Source organism: Macrobrachium nipponense, chromosome 1 (genome assembly GCF_015104395.2).
Source record: "Macrobrachium nipponense isolate FS-2020 chromosome 1, ASM1510439v2, whole genome shotgun sequence".
NCBI lineage: Eukaryota > Metazoa > Arthropoda > Malacostraca > Decapoda > Palaemonidae > Macrobrachium > Macrobrachium nipponense.
In genome coordinates, this window is record NC_087200.1 from 66,320,095 (window position 1) to 66,338,589 (window position 18,495).

The window sequence follows — 18,495 nt, forward strand, 5'->3', positions numbered from 1 at the left end:
CCCCCCTCCCCCACAAAAAAAAGTTCGACTCTGAATGCGTATTCAAACAGATATCCGAATAAAACTTCGAAATTCTATTGAATATGAGTGATTTTCATAATGTAAAAATTCACAGAAATCTATTTTTAAACAACTAAAGATATATTTTCCTTTCAGTATTCAAGTCTTGATTAATGACTTCTTGTAAGGGACTCTCTTGCCACGCACTCCCAGTCGTGTATTTGACGCGCGGAATTTATATATATACATATATATATATATATACTATATATATATATATATATATATATATATATATATATATATATATATATATATACATATATATGATATATACACACACACACACACACACACATATATATATATATATATATATGTATATATATATATATATACATATATATGTGATGTATATATATACATGAATAATAATATGTGTTATTCGAAATCACTAAGACCCAGACAGAATGAACAAATGCAAAAAAAAAAAAAAACATTTATGTTCCTCCTTCAGGAAACCATGTGGTAATATATTTGAGACGACTGACAATACGTTTGACTCAATATTAATGAAATATTTCACGGAACAGCATCGTAAAATGTCATTTGGTTTACCTTTAGTGGATAAAATATTTTCATAACTCTTTATGTGGAAGGAATACTGTATTTCTTTTTTCAGAGAAATTTATGGTAATTCTTCGAAAATCGCATTAGAGAAAACCAATCGGTAACTTTATTCATTCACGTATAAGAAAAAACCAGAAGTCTTAGAAAAACAGCTGTTATAAAACGTATCTCTGAAAACACCAGTATGTAATTTTTTTCACTGATGTCATATATACTATAAGTTTTTTCTTTTTGATTTCAAATTAACAATAAACCAAACAAAGAAAAGTTTTATGTCAACTGAAGAATAAAGCAGATTACTGCTGGTGAGCTTCTGACGTCAACCAAAAGCGGCTAACTAAAGTTCCTGACCTGTGAAAGGTAAATATTATACAGTAATTTTACAAAACAAGTGCATGTGGAGCAGTGATTTAAGAGAGAGAGAGAGAGAGAGAGAGAGAGAGAGAGCGAAGAGATGGAGAGAGAGAGAGAGAGAGAGAGAGGTTATAAATCTCGTACCAAGATTTTGATCAATAAAATTTCACGGATGTACTTATGAAATATTGCCGAATCGCATTAAAAATCAATGGACGAGTGCTTTGTGCAATTGGATTGCAAAATTAAGCGGACGGACAATCGGCAATTGTTATGTTTTTTACTGAAGTGGTTTTGAGTGAAATGTATAAATTACGGCCTTATGTAAGTCATATCTGACAGAAACTGAGCTCACAGACATCAGATAGTACACGGAGGAAATGGCAAAAAGGCCTGACCTGGGACATTGAAGCTAAAAAACATTACCGCTTCTAAGGAAGAGTTAATATATCATGCTAATGGAACGTGTCATTTTACCTTGAAATATTGTGTTTAGCAACTTGGCATGAAAATCTGACAAAAGATTTTTCTTTTTGTTTGTCCTTCTCTGCCTGTTTTTATCTGAAGATGTTTAAGTGGTCGCGATTGTGGTGAACGCTGTTTGAGTAATCTACTATAAACTCATGTTTTAACAAGACAGTAATCTTAATCACATTTCTAAACCATGTTTGCTGTAATATTAATAGCACTTCTGCCTCGAGCACACTTCTGAACACAGATTATTCTTGAGGAAACTGTACCGACTTGAGATGTATTTCGATTGTTACTATGAATTTATAAAAAACAATAAACCTAGAAGCCTAACATTCCTCATAAAAAAACTTATATGTACGTCTCCTTGAAAATTTATGTTGAGCTAAAACACTGAATTGAAAGAATGTGGACAAAATTAAATCTTTGTAATCTTGACATATAGGACTAACAGCAGGAGGAGGACGTAGGCCTTACTTCCCGCGTTACCAAAGAAGTTGCTGGAGTGTGTTGATATGGTTTCCGTGGTGTAAACCACATGACTCGCTTCACGACTTCACTTCCTAACTGGCTCCTATACCAGACAAAGAAGGTTTGAAAATATATATCGTTATAGTAGGCGGGTCCTTAGAAATAGGCCTACAAATTTTGGTGGCCCGGCACTTTTTTTTTCTTCTATTATTATTCGATTTTAAATGTGCCAACTGAGTTTGACGTTGGTAATGTTTTTTTTTTTTTTTATTTGTTTTTCGTGGGTTGGTGGTTTGTTAGTCATCCTAACACAGTTAGCGCCTTTCTTACTCCAGATGCCCAAACTTAGGGGGTGCCACTCGAATTCCATTTTCCTTGCGGATTATTTATTTCCATCTTTCAAGAAGCGAGTCTATTTCATTTTCTTTGAGTAGTGGTAGTATAGCAGTGGACTGCCCATTCCACGCAATTAAGCATCAGAAATAACACAAACGAAACAGAAAAAGGGAAAGAGAAAGAAAAAGTAAGAAAAAAAAATAGAAACCTCTGTAGCATTAAAGTGATTCTGAGAGAGGCACTCAAGAGATAAGAATGTCGCTTCGTCTTGATTCAGAACAGTGTATCCGACGGGAACCCTAAAGGGAGCGCAGAGATTGCTCTGGTCTTTATTAGTATTCTCAGCAGCGCTGGGATATGGATTATCTGTCGTCGTTCACCCTTATTCTTTTGTTCGTTCGATGGTGATAAAGACAGAAGATTCAAGATGGGCCCCTTCTTTCTCGTTTCTGGTATTTCTTTTTTCGGCTTTGCGAGTTGATGGCCTTTTGTACACATTTCCTATGAAGGTTTTCGCATTTTATGATAATGATAATAATTATCTACTGGATAAATCTCGAAAATATAAACATGATGTTTTTTAAGTTAACTATTTTTGAAAACGTGGCCTGTTGACAGTGCATTGTCATTGGTAATGTTTAGAGAAACAGTACATACAAAGATACAAAGAAAGAATATAACTTTGGTTTAGTGATATTGCTTTACGAAATCTGCCCTTATTCTTTCGGCACAAAGGAGGACTTTATCCCCATTCCCACGGGTTAACAACTTTCAAGAAAGATGCGGACATTTTCAGACTTGGAGAAACTATAGAATAGTGGTCAGCAATGTAGAATTTTATTATCACTTAATTAGATCATAATACTTTACTTGAGATGTGAACCCTTCGTGGCACTTACATGAAAAGATACAGTGTACACGCATACGAGAGAGAGAGAGAGAGAGAGAGAGAGAGTTACAAGGAGTTACAAGGATTAGGATGTCTCAAAGACTTCTTAGTCCATCCGAGGAGACATCGTGTGCTCACTTATCTGTAGGAGCAGGTTTTACAGTGCATTCACAATGCCTTAATGATTTTGTCTAGCTTTCTTTTAAAAACTTCCACACTGTTGCTGTGTACAACTTCTGGTGGCAGTTTGTTCCATGTGTCACATATCTTGTATGTATAGAAGTTCCCACAATGGGATGTGTTGTATCTCTTCAGTTCTAGTTTCCATCCATTATTTCTTGTCTGGTTTTTGTTTAATGTAAATAGGTTACTGTCTACTTTTGTTATGCCTTTCAGTATGAGAAGTATGCTGAAAAAAGTAAGACTTGTAGGGTACAGTAATTCTGTACTTTACCACAAAGTATTCGAAATTGGGTGCTAGTGTTGCAGTGTTTTTGCTTATCACTTGCACTCAGTTTGTTGGGTTTTCGTTGTAAAACAGTCTATTGCGTTCAGACCAAGTGTTAGTAGAGCTTTATTTGTTGCCATATGGCTGTTCTGTTAACTCTACTTTCAGCCTTCCTCTTTCATCAGCTCATGGAACTGATAGCTATGAGCAATGCAGTCACCAGGTGCTACTCTTTCCCCTTGTACACTCACTTCGAGGATGACGTTCCTACGCCATTCGTCTACAGATGGGCACTGGAGCTTACGTACTATACACGTCTGTCATTGAATGGATATACTCTTTCTACGCATTGACCTGACCGAATATCACCCGGATTTATTTATTTATTTTGTTATTATTTTACAAACTTCCAGAAAATAATGATTCGTTTCCTTTAAACTACAAAACCATGATTAAACCCCAATACCATATCAGAAATTGTACTTTTTCACTTGTAGACCTCCAACACAGACTCTGGCATCAGCAGGTTGAAACCACAGAGGTAACTGGGAAGATTGTCGCTCGGGGTTTCAGAGAGTAAGTGCTGTATGTTAAATAAGCAGGAACTAAGCTGCAGCGTGATATATCTAGAGCTGACTCATAAAAAATATGAATAAAATTAAGACAGTTGGGAAACGATAAACAACTTAGATAACTCCAAAAACTCTTTAAACTTTAGTCAATTCCTGCTGTTCTTGGTGATACTTTGTAGTTGTTGAATGTTATAATTATGAGCTCATCTTATCCCGCTGCATATTCAATCCAGGATGGATAAAAGGGAAATTCTGAAGTGCTAATAGTCAGCAGAAAAGGAAACAAAGCATGGGAAAGAATTATATGTAATTCTTTGCCTGTATAAAACTGAAAAAAAATTTTTCTTTCACATTTGAGGATATGAATTTGCATGTCATGAGCAACAACAGCGTTTATTCTTTGGTCATTTGTGTGACTGTAGAGTTAGTATTAATTATCCATATAGTTAACCGTAAATCCATAAAGAAATATCTCAAGGGGAGTGATATTTAATATCAAAATTTTATGGATTAAGAAATAAATGCACCTTAGAAAATTCATACATCAATGTTATCAAACATCTCTAATAGGAATAATAACAATATAAAAGGCGGTGATAACAGAAGCTTAGAAAGAAATGTTCCTCGAGAACATTTGCTTCGAAGATATCATCGTCAATAAAATGTAATGTGGGAAATATAACTCCAGGTTGAATTTTTCGATGTGCATAATTATAGCTTCAGGTACGAGATAAACATAAACATAACTCATTTTCAAAACATAAATTACCTTGAAAATATTTCACTTTAATTAAAGCAATAACTGCTGAAGGAACTTTAAGGAAGATTGTATATCCTAACTAGTTATTTTGATTTAGATAAGAATAACTCTTTCTTCAGCTATTTAGTATTTTCTTCAACTGTTTTATATAGAATATTTTTTATTTCGTTTTCATCTGTATTATGAATTTTTACTGAACCTGGTGATGAACAAAGATGTGTCCGAAACACTGTACGTTCCGGAGAGAGCATAACGAAGTAAACTCTGCTCTATTTCTGCTGTCTTATATCGTAGTCAGTTCCCAAATGCAAAAGTTTTCATTGCCTATGCTTAGCTTTTGTTTGTCATTACTCAAAAAAAAAACAACGCCTCTCAGGGGCCGAATCTCTTTTTAAAAGCCATTCTCATCTCGTTCTCTCCACCATGAAAGATCGAAGGACAAATTCAGTGGCTGAACTTGTGTCCGTTTTTTCTCTTTTGGTTAATTCTCTTTGATGTTCCAAGTGGGTCGTGTGATCTAGAATTGACTCCGTCAAATATTTCTCCCTTGAGGTCATTTTTATTTTGTGTAGTCTACGACATGGGAAAAGACATAACTGGAAGTAAAATTGAATGTATGAGAGAGAGAGAGAGAGGAGAGAGAGAGAGAGAGAGAGAGAGCAGCTTGATTAACACGTACTCAGGGAAACTCTCTATGCAAAAACTATATCTATTTATCACTTCATCTGTTTCTCATTATATATATATATATATATATATATATATATATATATATATATATATATATAGAGAGAGAGAGAGAGAGAGAGAGAGAGAGAGAGAGAGTATATAGTTATAGAAAGATATACAAATATATTTATATATCTATATAGTTATCATACACACACACGCGCGCACACACACACACACACACACACACACACACACACACATATATATATATATATATATATATATATGTGTGTGTGTGTGTGTGTGTGTGTGTATGATATTATATGTGTAGGTAAATATATTTGTACATCTTTATATAATAATTATACACTTTCTCTCTCTCTCTCTCTCTCTCTCTCTCTCTCTCTCTCTCTCTCTCTCTCTATATATATATATATATATATATATATCATATATATATATATATACTATATATCATTCGAGCTACAAATGTCCTTTAATATCTAAATTCGCTCTACCCACGGAATTTGATATATTTTCATATATGTAAAACTGAGGGGAATTGTTTAGTTGATAATAATTTCGTACCCCATGGGATCGAACCACCGTCCAGTTGGACGGGGAAACGAAATCAGGATCGACAGTGACGCTTCCGAAACGGCTATCAAGAGAGGCTAAAGGTTTATATCGATTCTGACCATTTCAAATCAACGTCGATCTCGTTGTATTTGTAATTAGAATCGATATGGAACCGCCTCCACCATGCTAGCCGATTCGAGCGTTTGACCCACGCAGCCTTATTATGAATATTTATCACATCACCATCATTCATTATAAATCATTCGAGCTACAAATGTCCTTTAATATCTAAATTCGCTCTAGCTCGGAATTGATATATTTTCATATATGTACCGAGGGGGAATTTTATAGTTGATAATAATTTCGTACCCCCATGGGATCGAACCACCGTCCAGTTGGACGGGGAACGAAATCAGGATCGGACAGTGACCCTACCGAAACGGCTATCAAGAGAGGCTAAAGGTTTATATCGATTCTGACCATTTCAAATCAACGTCGATCTCGTTGTATTTGTAATTAGAATCGATATGGAACCCCCTCCACCATGCTAGCCGATTTGACCGTTTGACCCACGCAGCCTTATTATGAATATTTATCACACCGTCATTCATATAAATCATTCGAGTTACAAATGTCCTTTAATATCTAAATTCGCTCTACCTCGGATTGATATATTTTCATATATGTACCGAGGGGGTGGGGAATTTTTTAGTTGATAATAATTTCGTACCCCATGGGATCGAACCACCGTCCAGTTGGACGGGGAACGAAATCAGGATTGGACAGTGACCCTACCGAAACGGCTATCAGAGAGGCTAAAGGTTTATATCGATTCTGACCATTTCAAATCAACGTCGATCTCGTTGGTATTGTAATTAGAATCGATATGGAACCCCCTCCACCATGCTAGCCGATTCGACCGTTTGACCCACGCAGCCTTATTATGAATATTTATCAACATCACCGTCACATTCATAAATCATTCGAGTTACAAATGTCCTTTAATATCTAAATTCGCTCTACTCGGAATTGATATATTTTCATATAGTACCGAGGGGGAATTTTTTAGTTGATAATAATTTTCGTACCCCCATGGGATCGAACCACCGTCCAGTTGGACGGGAACGAAATCAGGATCGGACAGTGACCCTACCGAAACAGCTACAAGAGAGGCTAAAGGTTTATATCGATTCTGACCATTTCAAATCAACGTCGATCTCGTTGTATTTGTAATTAGAATCGATATGGAACCCCCTCCACCATGCTAGCCGATTCGAGCGTTTGACCCACGCAGCCTTATTATGAATATTTATCACATCACCGTCATTCATATAAATCATTCGAGCTACAAATGTCCTTTAATATCTAAATTCGCTCTAGCTCGGAATTGATATATTTTCATATATGTACCGAGGGGGAATTTTATAGTTGATAATAATTTCGTACCCCCATGGGATCGAACCACCGTCCAGTTGGACGGGGAACGAAATCAGGATCGGACAGTGACCCTACCGAAACGGCTATCAAGAGAGGCTAAAGGTTTATAACGATTCTGACCATTTCAAATCAACGTCGATCTCGTTGTATTTGTAATTAGAATCGATATGGAACCCTCTCCACCATGCTAGCCGATTCGACCGTTTGACCCACGCAGCCTTATTATGAATATTTATCACATCACTGTCATTCATATAAATCATTCGAGTTACAAATGTCCTTTAATATCTAAATTCGCTCTAGCTCGGAATTGATATATTTTCATATATGTACCGAGGGGGAATTTTTTAGTTGATAATAATTTCGTACCCCCATGGGATCGAACCACCGTCCAGTTGGATGGGGAACGAAATCAGGATCGGACAGTGACCCTACCGAAACGGCTATCAAGAGAGGCTAAAGGTTTATATCGATTCTGACCATTTCAAATCAACGTCGATCTCGTTGTATTTGTAATAAGAATCGATATGGAAACCCCTCCACCTGCTAGCCAATTCGAGCATTTGACCCACGCCAGCCTTATTATGAATATTTATCACATCACTGTGATTCATATAAATCATTCGAGCTACAAATGTCCTTTAATATCTAAATTCGCTCTAGCTCGGAATTGATATATTTTCATATATGTACCGAGGGGGAATTTTTTAGTTGATAATAATCGGCTAGCATGGTGGAGGGGGTTCCATATCGATTCTAATTACAAATACAACGAGATCGACGTTGATTTGAAATGGTCAGAATCGATATAAACCTTTAGCCTCTCTTGATAGCCGTTTCGGTAGCATCACTGTCCGATCCTGATTTCGTTCCCCGTCCAACTGGACGGTGGTTCGATCCCATGGGGGTACGAAATTATTATCAACTAAAAAATTCCCCCTCGGTACATATATGAAAATATATCAATTCCGAGGTAGAGCGAATTTAGATATTAAAGGACATTTGTAGCTCGAATGATTTATATGAATGACGGTGATGTGATAAATATTCATAATAAGGCTGCGTGGGTCAAACGCTCGAATCGGCTAGCATGGTGGAGGGGGTTCCATATCGATTCTAATTACAAATACAACGAGATCGACGTTGATTTGAAATGGTCAGAATCGATATAAACCTTTAGCCTCTCTTGATAGCCGTTTCGGTAGGGTCACTGTCCGATCCTGATTTCGTTCCCCGTCCAACTGGACGGTGGTTCGATCCCATGGGGGTACGAAATTATTATCAACTAAAAAATTCCCCCTCGGTACATATATGAAAATATATCAATTCCGAGGTAGAGCGAATTTAGATATTAAAGGACATTTGTAGCTCGAATGATTTATATGAATCACGGTGATGTGATAAATATTCATATATTGTTAGGAACAATCGTTTGCCGATTGTTCCCTTGGTGGATTGTTGCCTCCTTTGTTTTTGTTTTTTTAATTGCTGGCGAGTTGACGTCTGTTGGATGGCGTCAAACTTCGTCAGTCAGGTTCTGGAGGGCAGAACAACCAGTCAGGTTCAGAGCGGCAGAGAGGCAGAGTCTTGGCAGTAGAGCAGCGGAGAGTATCTGACGACGAGTTGGTGGTTGTATCAACTCTGTCTTGAACGTCCAGTGGTCGAGGAGGACCTCCATACTGTATCTGAGGACGAGATGGTTGTTGTATCAACTCTGTCTTGATCGCCCAGCATTCGAGGAGGATGTCCATATTGTCTCCAAGGACTAGGTGGTTGTCGAATCGGCTCTGTCTTGATCGTCCGGCATTGGACTGTTGTCCTCATTGTTTGAGGAAGTGTTCCCGTTTTGCTCTGATTATCATTATGCCTCTTCAGTGTTTATTTTAATTATTATGCTGCCTATTTCTATTAATTATATTTACAGATTGTTATTGCCCTTATACAGCCTATTTTGTCATTATTTTGGCTTTATTATTGAACGGTGGATTTTATTGATTCTACGACTAGTTTTACATATTACTAATGTTAGTTTATAATTTTTGTTTTTGCCACCCAGAACCTTGACTCACTGTACATTATGTATTTAACTCTTGTAAATAAATTAATTTTAAGGTAACTTTTTAGTTTTGTTATGCTCCTCCCTCCTTTGTCTGTCACCTGTCGTCAGTCATTACAGCCCAATTGTTTATTATTTTAAGGAACCTGTCGATCTCTAGAGTCGAGATCGTAATATATATATATATATATATATATATATATATATATATATATATATATATATATAGTATATATTATACCATATATTATATAATGTGTGTGTGTGTGTCATTGTTGTTATTTTCTTATAAGAGATGCGCTTCATAACTGTTCAGTTTTCCTCCCCTGAAATAACGGTCATTGACCAGCTCTTGAAAAGAGAGCTGATAGGATGCTCGTTTACATGTAGTAGAACCAATAATGACCAGATTCTAAGGGCATTTCCTGATAAAGTATGTCTGTCAAAATACTTAAATAACTATTTTCGTAAATTTACAAGTCTTACATAGAAAAAAAAAAATGATCAAAGGCAACTTCAAAGAGTGAAATTATTCGAAAGAATCTTGCTAATTCATGAGCACAGAAATATTTTTTAATCTGTAGGGTGTCTTAGTCATTGAAATATAACCCACGATTACTACCCCTCGTCTCCACAACACCCGGCCCCCCCCCCCAAAAAAAAATAAAAAACTGGGACATCAAACGTTCCAGATTTAGTAAAAAGTGCCCCGCTGCTGGCACTTTTTACTCCAGGGTAGTCCAACAGTATGGAGGGTTTTGTTTTGTCTTATGTAAGAAAAAAAAAATAAAAATAAAAAGAATAAATAGATTCATTACCTGTAAATGAAAGACTCCACAAAGCCTCAGATACGACACTGTGGAAACGTCTACTGCACTCAATCCTGTATTGAAAGATATTAAGATAAATATGTTAGGCTTACTTTAATGATAATACATTGATACACATTTTATTTAATTCATTAAACATTAACAGTGGTAGACAAAAGACAAAACGAAGTTCATAAGATATTACGCATACTCGTGTATTAATTGAAATTAGCTCGCATAATTATGTAGTATTTATACATACTCAGAGGTGAACGCCATGGTGCCAGCCAGTTTCCTACCTGCGATGAAGTAAATTAAGTGTTGTACTTACATTTCTTAAAGTTATCAGGTGAATCATGTGTTGCACAAAAGACACTGAGGTGGACATTACTTCTGTACATATAGGGCTGGAATGGAATTATTCCCTCTTGAATACTGGACTAAGGCCCAGAATCATGTTTCTATTGGCATTTGTCTCCATTTCTTAGAATTTATCTGCTGATTTGGCTCTGCCATCTTTCACTGCCTTGTTCTTATGGTTTGTAAATCATAACAGATGGCCAAAATTTAAACAAGGGAAAGCAGAACGTCTGCTGCTTAGCTCGACTCACCCAATTCCACTTCTACGATTGAAGGAAATGTGCAAAGACATTATCACAAATATTCTGACAGTAATGTACAGTAGTAGGTTCGAATAACAACATGCTAAATCACCTTTATATTCCAAACAATCACTGGCATATACAGCGGTTAGATCTATATAATTACCACGAATACCCATTAATCTGTATTCGCCTTTAAAGAGGAGAGGAATTTAGTATTCTTATATGTGAAATATTGCTAAACTAGTAAAATTAATGTATTCATGAAAGAACTGACCAGTAGTGTGGAGTTTTATTTATCTTCTTTCCTACCGTTACCCTTACATTAAGGGGTCGGTTGCCCGATGCGCCTTCTCCACTGCTTTCTATCAAATGCGATTCCTCCTCCAAACCACACACACGCACTATATATATATGAATATATGTATATATATATATATATATATATATATATATATATATATATATATGATAGATATATATATACATATGTGTGTGTGTATATATAGAGGCATCTGTCAGACTGTATTACTTCTAACGGACAGCATTTGCATAGCTAGGAATACAACATAAATGTTACAGTGAACAGCGGTTGTATGTAAATTGGTTAAACAGTCATTTGCAATTAGCTGTTCCAGAAAAAGCCTCTTATATGTATGTAATGAAGATTATTAGTATATAACTGTAAAATGAACCGGAGAAAATTAAAGAAATTTCAATGTTTAAGAAGAAGAGAAGAAAACAGAACTTCATGTGAAATCTTAGTCTTATTATCTCAAATGAATGTGTCATAGATGCCGAAGAATTTCAAATTCGGTACGATATGTCATCAATTTAAAGAAAAAGTATAGTTGCCATAAAGGAACAGTTACCATAAAGGAACACTTGACAGGTAGTTCACTTATCGGAACAACGTTTAGTAGTATAAATACTATCAACAACCTAACTAATTAGTGACCTACTATGAGATTCAGGGCCTCTGTAACACGGTTTTTTGGACTTCTTACAACTACTCGAGAATTCGAGAAATGAGATTTTAAAGCCAGAAGTTAAATTTTCTAATCCAACAATGTCCATGATAGCCTTCAGTGTTATCCTGAATTATAACGAGGCCAAAGTTGGTGGAGCCTCATGAAGTCATCATTCTAACGATAATTATTGGTGAAGGTTAAAGCCAAATACGGTATGGCTATTTTTTCAGTAAATAGGTAGATAGCCTATAAATAAAAATTGCTTGACATTGGATATAGCAGTTATCAAATCAAGCTCGTCTACTATGTTTGTGAAAATTGCCAACTATTCCCTACATCTTGTCAATCTGATTGTGACCTATAAAGTAGACTAATTTCTTAGGAAACTTACTTTGGGGAGTTAGACTAATAATAGAAGTGTTTTGTATTTATTAACATATTTTGTTGGTTTGTTCATTATGACAATTATCAGTGGAGAGGTTTCAGAGTTCATAAAGGTGTGTTGCTTTGCTTGTATTTAAATTTGTATATCATTGTTGCCAGAGGTATAGCCTTCGTTACGTATAGCCAATCATCTATCAAGAAAGAGGGAAGAAATGCTGTCATAAGTTACGTAACGAGTGCGTTCGAAACCTTTTCTCTGAGTAAGTTGGCCCGTCTTCAAAAAAGTAACTTTTACATTATAAGTACCCAAATTTTTCAAGCTACGTAATGCAAAATACAGTCAAAATTTATGTGTAGATATAATGTGTATTCTGAATAAGCATTATATTTATGAAATCATAGATAAAAAGTTATTGCGAAAAATCGTGTTACAGAGCCCTGAATCTCATAGTAGATTTTCTCACAAAGTATACGCACGAGAGGATGGTATTATGTATATTTCAGCTTGACAAAAACTAGCAAAAAGGCGCAGTCGAGCTTTCTGTACAGCGTATAATGCTGTATGAAACTCTCAGCCGCGGCCGATGAAACTTTCAGCCATAGGCTGGTGGTGGCTTATGTTATTGATACCTATACCGGTGCCAGACGCACAATCATGGCTAACTTGAACTTTAAATGAAATAAAAATGACAGAGGTTAGAGGGCTGCAATTTGGTGTATTTGATGAATGGAGGGTGGATGATCAACATACTATTTTGCAGCCTCTAGTCTCAGTAGTTTTTGAGATCTGAGGGCGGACAGAAAAAGTGTGTGGACGGTCAGACAAATAGCCATCTCAACAGTTTTCTTATACAGAAAACCGATAAACTAGTGCCACAAGCAGTCCATCTGAGCGTATGATCATCATGGCTTTACCTCGATTTTCTTAGGAATTATTGTTGCACTATAGAAAACTTTCTGATTTACAGAGAGTTTACGGATTACAACTAAGCACGTATCGCGAGTATGAAAACTAGTTTAAAATGTAAAGTTATGTATAACCTTAATCATAGTAACATGGTTTCCAGGAATTTTAATTTCAACTCACTTTAATTAAGGAAAATAAATAAAGTTGAATTGATTAGTATACCTGAAAAATGTATAAGCTGGAGGCATTAGACTAAGTAATCAAGGCAAATCCCTGAACATACCCTCATGTCGTGATATGCAGCTCTCACTATAGCAGATGAAATTTCAGGAAAAAACTCTAATCGTATTTCTCTTGTTCAATAAAGAGTAGCTGCTGAACTTTGGAAGGTGGCACCACAGTATAGTCATGAAGGCGTAGGTACAGCAGACGACTATGTAGAAGGTAGAAAAACCGGATTGGATAAAGATATATTGGTAAATTTCTGTTAGAATTTCACATAATAGTTGACAGTCTGTTTCTCTCTACTTCACTCTCACTCTTGGAATATTCGTTCCATGTCAATTGCCCTTATATATATACATACACACACACACACACACACACACACACACACACACACACACATATATATATATATTTATATGATATATATATATATATATATATATATATATATATATATATATATATAAATATATAAATATACACGTATATATATATATAATATATATATATATATAATAATATATATTCATATATATATATAGATATATATATATATATATGAATATTCATATATATATATATATATATTATATATATGAATATTCATATATATATATATATATATATATATATATATATATAAAACCTGTATATACTTATATATAAATATTGTTCTAAAGAGATTTTATTGATTTTAATTGTTATTAAAATTAAACAAGAACACGCATACACACACATGATAGTATATATACTATATATATATATATATATATATATATATATATATATATATATATATATATAACTATAGATAATAGATATTTAGACCGATAGCTATGTAAATAGATACATACACAGATAAATAGCCAGATAGATAGATAAAAGAACAGTATATCGATTCCCTTAACAGTGCTGGAACCAGTGAACACACAAAATAACGGTTATTGGTATATTCATTGCTGAACCCATGATGGGTTTGTACCTACGGTAAACATCCCTACGCCCAAAACATGCAGGAAGAAGAGAGAGAGAGAGTTCAATATTTATCCCACATTTCTATAATGACCATCATTATCAAGGTGACTTGTTTGGTGTCATTGCAAGAAAATATATATTAAAAATAATTTTTCATTACTGACCTAAAGCGTCTCTTCATTTTGATTATCTCTCGCTTTAACAATAATTTTTATTGTCTTAGATATGAATATCAAAACGTGATACATCTACAATGCTATAATAATACCATGTTTTAAAGTGGTTGAACATTATATCAAAATAGAACGTTCCAGTGCAATGACTGATACTTTTTATTAAATATGAATGAATTCTTCTAAACTCCTTAGCAAGGAAGTGTCACTTTAGTGTGCTTGTATCTTTATCTTTGTGTCCACGACCGGTAACTAGAATAAAATAAAATCTTTAATGATTTAGAAGTGTATAATCTAAAGAATAATAGATTTCGTTAAAAGGGAATAAAAAAAATTGTTTTAAAGAGGCGTTTGAATGGAACAAAAATTTTTGTAAATATTTCAAGGTGTTTTAAAAATGAAGCCTTACCAGTGTTTCAAGAATCGTTTCAAGGGGCGGGTCTCATATTCCCGACCTATACCCAAGAGACCTTCCCTGAAAAAAGCCGGGGTCATGTCTTAAAAACTAACCGTAGAATATTCTTGAAAATAATTTCATTATGTTTCCCACACCCAAATTATGTTCTGTAAACCTCCATAACCGACCTAACCTAATCCAACCTAACATAACCTAACTTAAGGGCATGGAAAAAAACCAGGGCTGGTGCAATACTATAGTAGATTCACACCATTTCATGTCTAGGCCAGTCCCTTACGACGCTCTTGATTGGCTGTTGATAAGCCAATGACAGGGCTGGAAACTCTCAGTCTCTCTCGAGAGTTCACATGGGTAAGATCTGTGTTCCACCCCTCCTGAGGGATAAGTCTTTCAAGAGAGGTGGAACATTCATCCTTCCTATGAGAACTCTCTCGAGAGATACTGAGAGTTTCCGGCCCTGTGATTGGCTTATCAACAGCCAATCAGGAGCGTCGTAAGGGACTGGCCTAGACATCAAATGCACGGTTGACGTGAATCTACTACAGTATACGTCTCGGGAATTTGTGGGCGGGTCACATAGCGAGAGCCCAGCAAAGCAAGTGCTGGGAAGAGCTACAAGTCGGAGGTGTCTGACTGTGCCAGAGAGTTCAGCTGGGCCGGTATTTATCATAGCTCCTATGACATCTCATAAATATTCTCTCTTAAGTCACTCAATCACTCATAGTTAAGAGGAACTTCTAAGAGTGTTTTATCAACGCTCTGAGAGAATCTCTTAGCTATGAAAAACGGTATCTTTAGGAGAAACTTTTAAGCGAAGATCTCGCTAACAATAGCGGAAAATATAGTGCTACGATCCATGAATATACGATTTTCGCCATTATTTTAATAGAAAAAGGAATTTTAAAAATTCAATATATTCATTAATTATGATATTAACCTTGTGATCTGTATATTATTGTTGAATTCAAAAGTAGAGATAGATAGATAGATAGATAGATAGAGATAGATAGATAGCTAGATATATAGATAGAGATAGATAGAGAGAGATAGATAGAGATAGATAGATAGAGATAGAGATAGATAGATATAGAGATAGATAGAGATAGATAGAAAGATAGAGATAGATAGATAGATAGAGATAGAGATAGAGATAGATAGATAGAGATAGAGAGATAGTTAGAGATAGATAGATAGATAGAGATAGATAGATAGATATATAGATACAGAGATAGAGATAGAGATAGATAGAGGGAGATAGATAGATAGATGGATAGAGATAAAAGATAGATAGATAGATAGATAGATAGAGATAAGATAGATAGATAGATAGAGATAGATAGATATTGAGATAGAAAATAGAGATAGATAGTAGATAGAAATAGATAGAGATAGGGGATAGATAGAGATAGATATATAGAGATAGATATATATATATATATATATATATATATATATATATATAAGTCATATCACATTACCGTGATTCATATACATATATCGAGCTACAATGTCCTTTAATATCTAATTCGCTCTACCTCGGAATTAATATATTTTCATATATGCTTAACCGAAGGGGAATTTTTTCTCGATAATAGATTTACCTATACTTGGGCGCGAACGCAGGTACATTATAAATCCAGGAACGTCAGTGGGTGGTATAGCTTCCACTGACGTTCCTGGATTTATAACGTACCTGCGTTCGCGCCCAAGTACAGGTAAATCTATTATCGAGAAAAAAATTCCCCTTCGGTAAGCATATATGAAAATATATTAATTCCGAGGTAGAGCGAATTAGATATTAAAGGACATTGTAGCTCGATATATATATATATATATATATATATATATATATATATATATATATATATATATATATATATATATATATATATATATACAAATAAATGAGAACATGAAAGAGGTGAAGCACTAGTACTATAGGCCTAGTGCTCCTCTCTCGCTACTAACCAAAAAAAGCTCTAAGGATTTTAATTTTCATTCCATTCTTGACCCTTCGTGTCTAATCCTGTGCCAATATATGTGATCAAATTAATCAATCAATTAATTTTGAGAGAGAGAGAGACTGATATGTTAGAAACCGCAGAAAACCTTTCTGTGCGGTTAGCAATCGCCTCTCTGATCAAGTCAGTCACATACATGAGGCCACTTTGATCAACTCTCTATCTTTTTTTAACTCACTGTCGTCATACACATCGAATATATCCAGTCTTGGACGAAAATTCCTCGGGTGGCGAACGCGATGTTCTTGTTCGTCTGCCATGTTTACAGTCTGTGACTACCGCTATGAGAAACTCCTAAGTACTTAGGAGACCCCTCCACTACTCTTAAATCTCGGCCTGAGATATGAGTACTCATAGCGCGTAAGAGGCTTCGTAAAATTCTCTTAAGAATTTTCATAACTTTAAGAGTGTTTTAATGATTTAAGAATACTCTTAAGGATTTGCGAGCTTTGATAAATACGGGCCAGAGGTGGCTATGGCCAGTGGTCAGACCATTCTCGCAGTAAAGACTAAAATTTTAACTGACCGTGTTCAATCTTTTTGTGCGAAAGTTAGATGAGAGTAATGTATATAACATGTTGTGAGCATTATTTCTTTTTACACGAATATAAATATTTGCTCGATTGCTTCAGAAATCTGAATGACGTTCATTCAAAACATATTGATTGGCAAGTTGTTATTTAATGGATTTAGTTGTCAGCGACAGCACGACCGGCAGAATAAGTGTAGTACACAATAGGCATATTAATGCCTAAAACTAGTCAAGGAAGAATGCCAATAACGAAAATAGTGAGAGGAGGAGGATGGTTCAACAGCAAAATATGGTAGATGTTATTAAGAAAGTGAAAGGTTACTCAGCGACAACTGAACTTAAGAAAAATGAGGAACGATCTCCTCATTACTTCACTACAATTGGATTTTAGGTAACAGGTTAAGATAACAAATGGAGTGGGGAACTTAAAACACAGAGAATCCATAATAATAATTTCAAAGAGAAATACGACCATTCTCTACCTGTCCGGAATATAGAAGACTCATAAGTAGTGCCCTTTCCTAGCGGAACTTGTGGAGCACCTCAGACCCACTTTAGCATTAGCTAGTTCTGATACTTAAATGTTAAGTTATATGAGCGCTTCCTTACACATTCTCTTTATTCTAAGACATTATTGATTGGACTAAAACACTAACCACTTGTGTATAGATTATGTGCTAGATATAACAGAAGCTGGGTGTCATTTGGTAAGTTTTAGCTTACCATTACCTACAGATCTTTTCCACCATTTAAGTTGGTTATGTGTTAAGTACACATTTTTATACTACAGTTAGTTATAT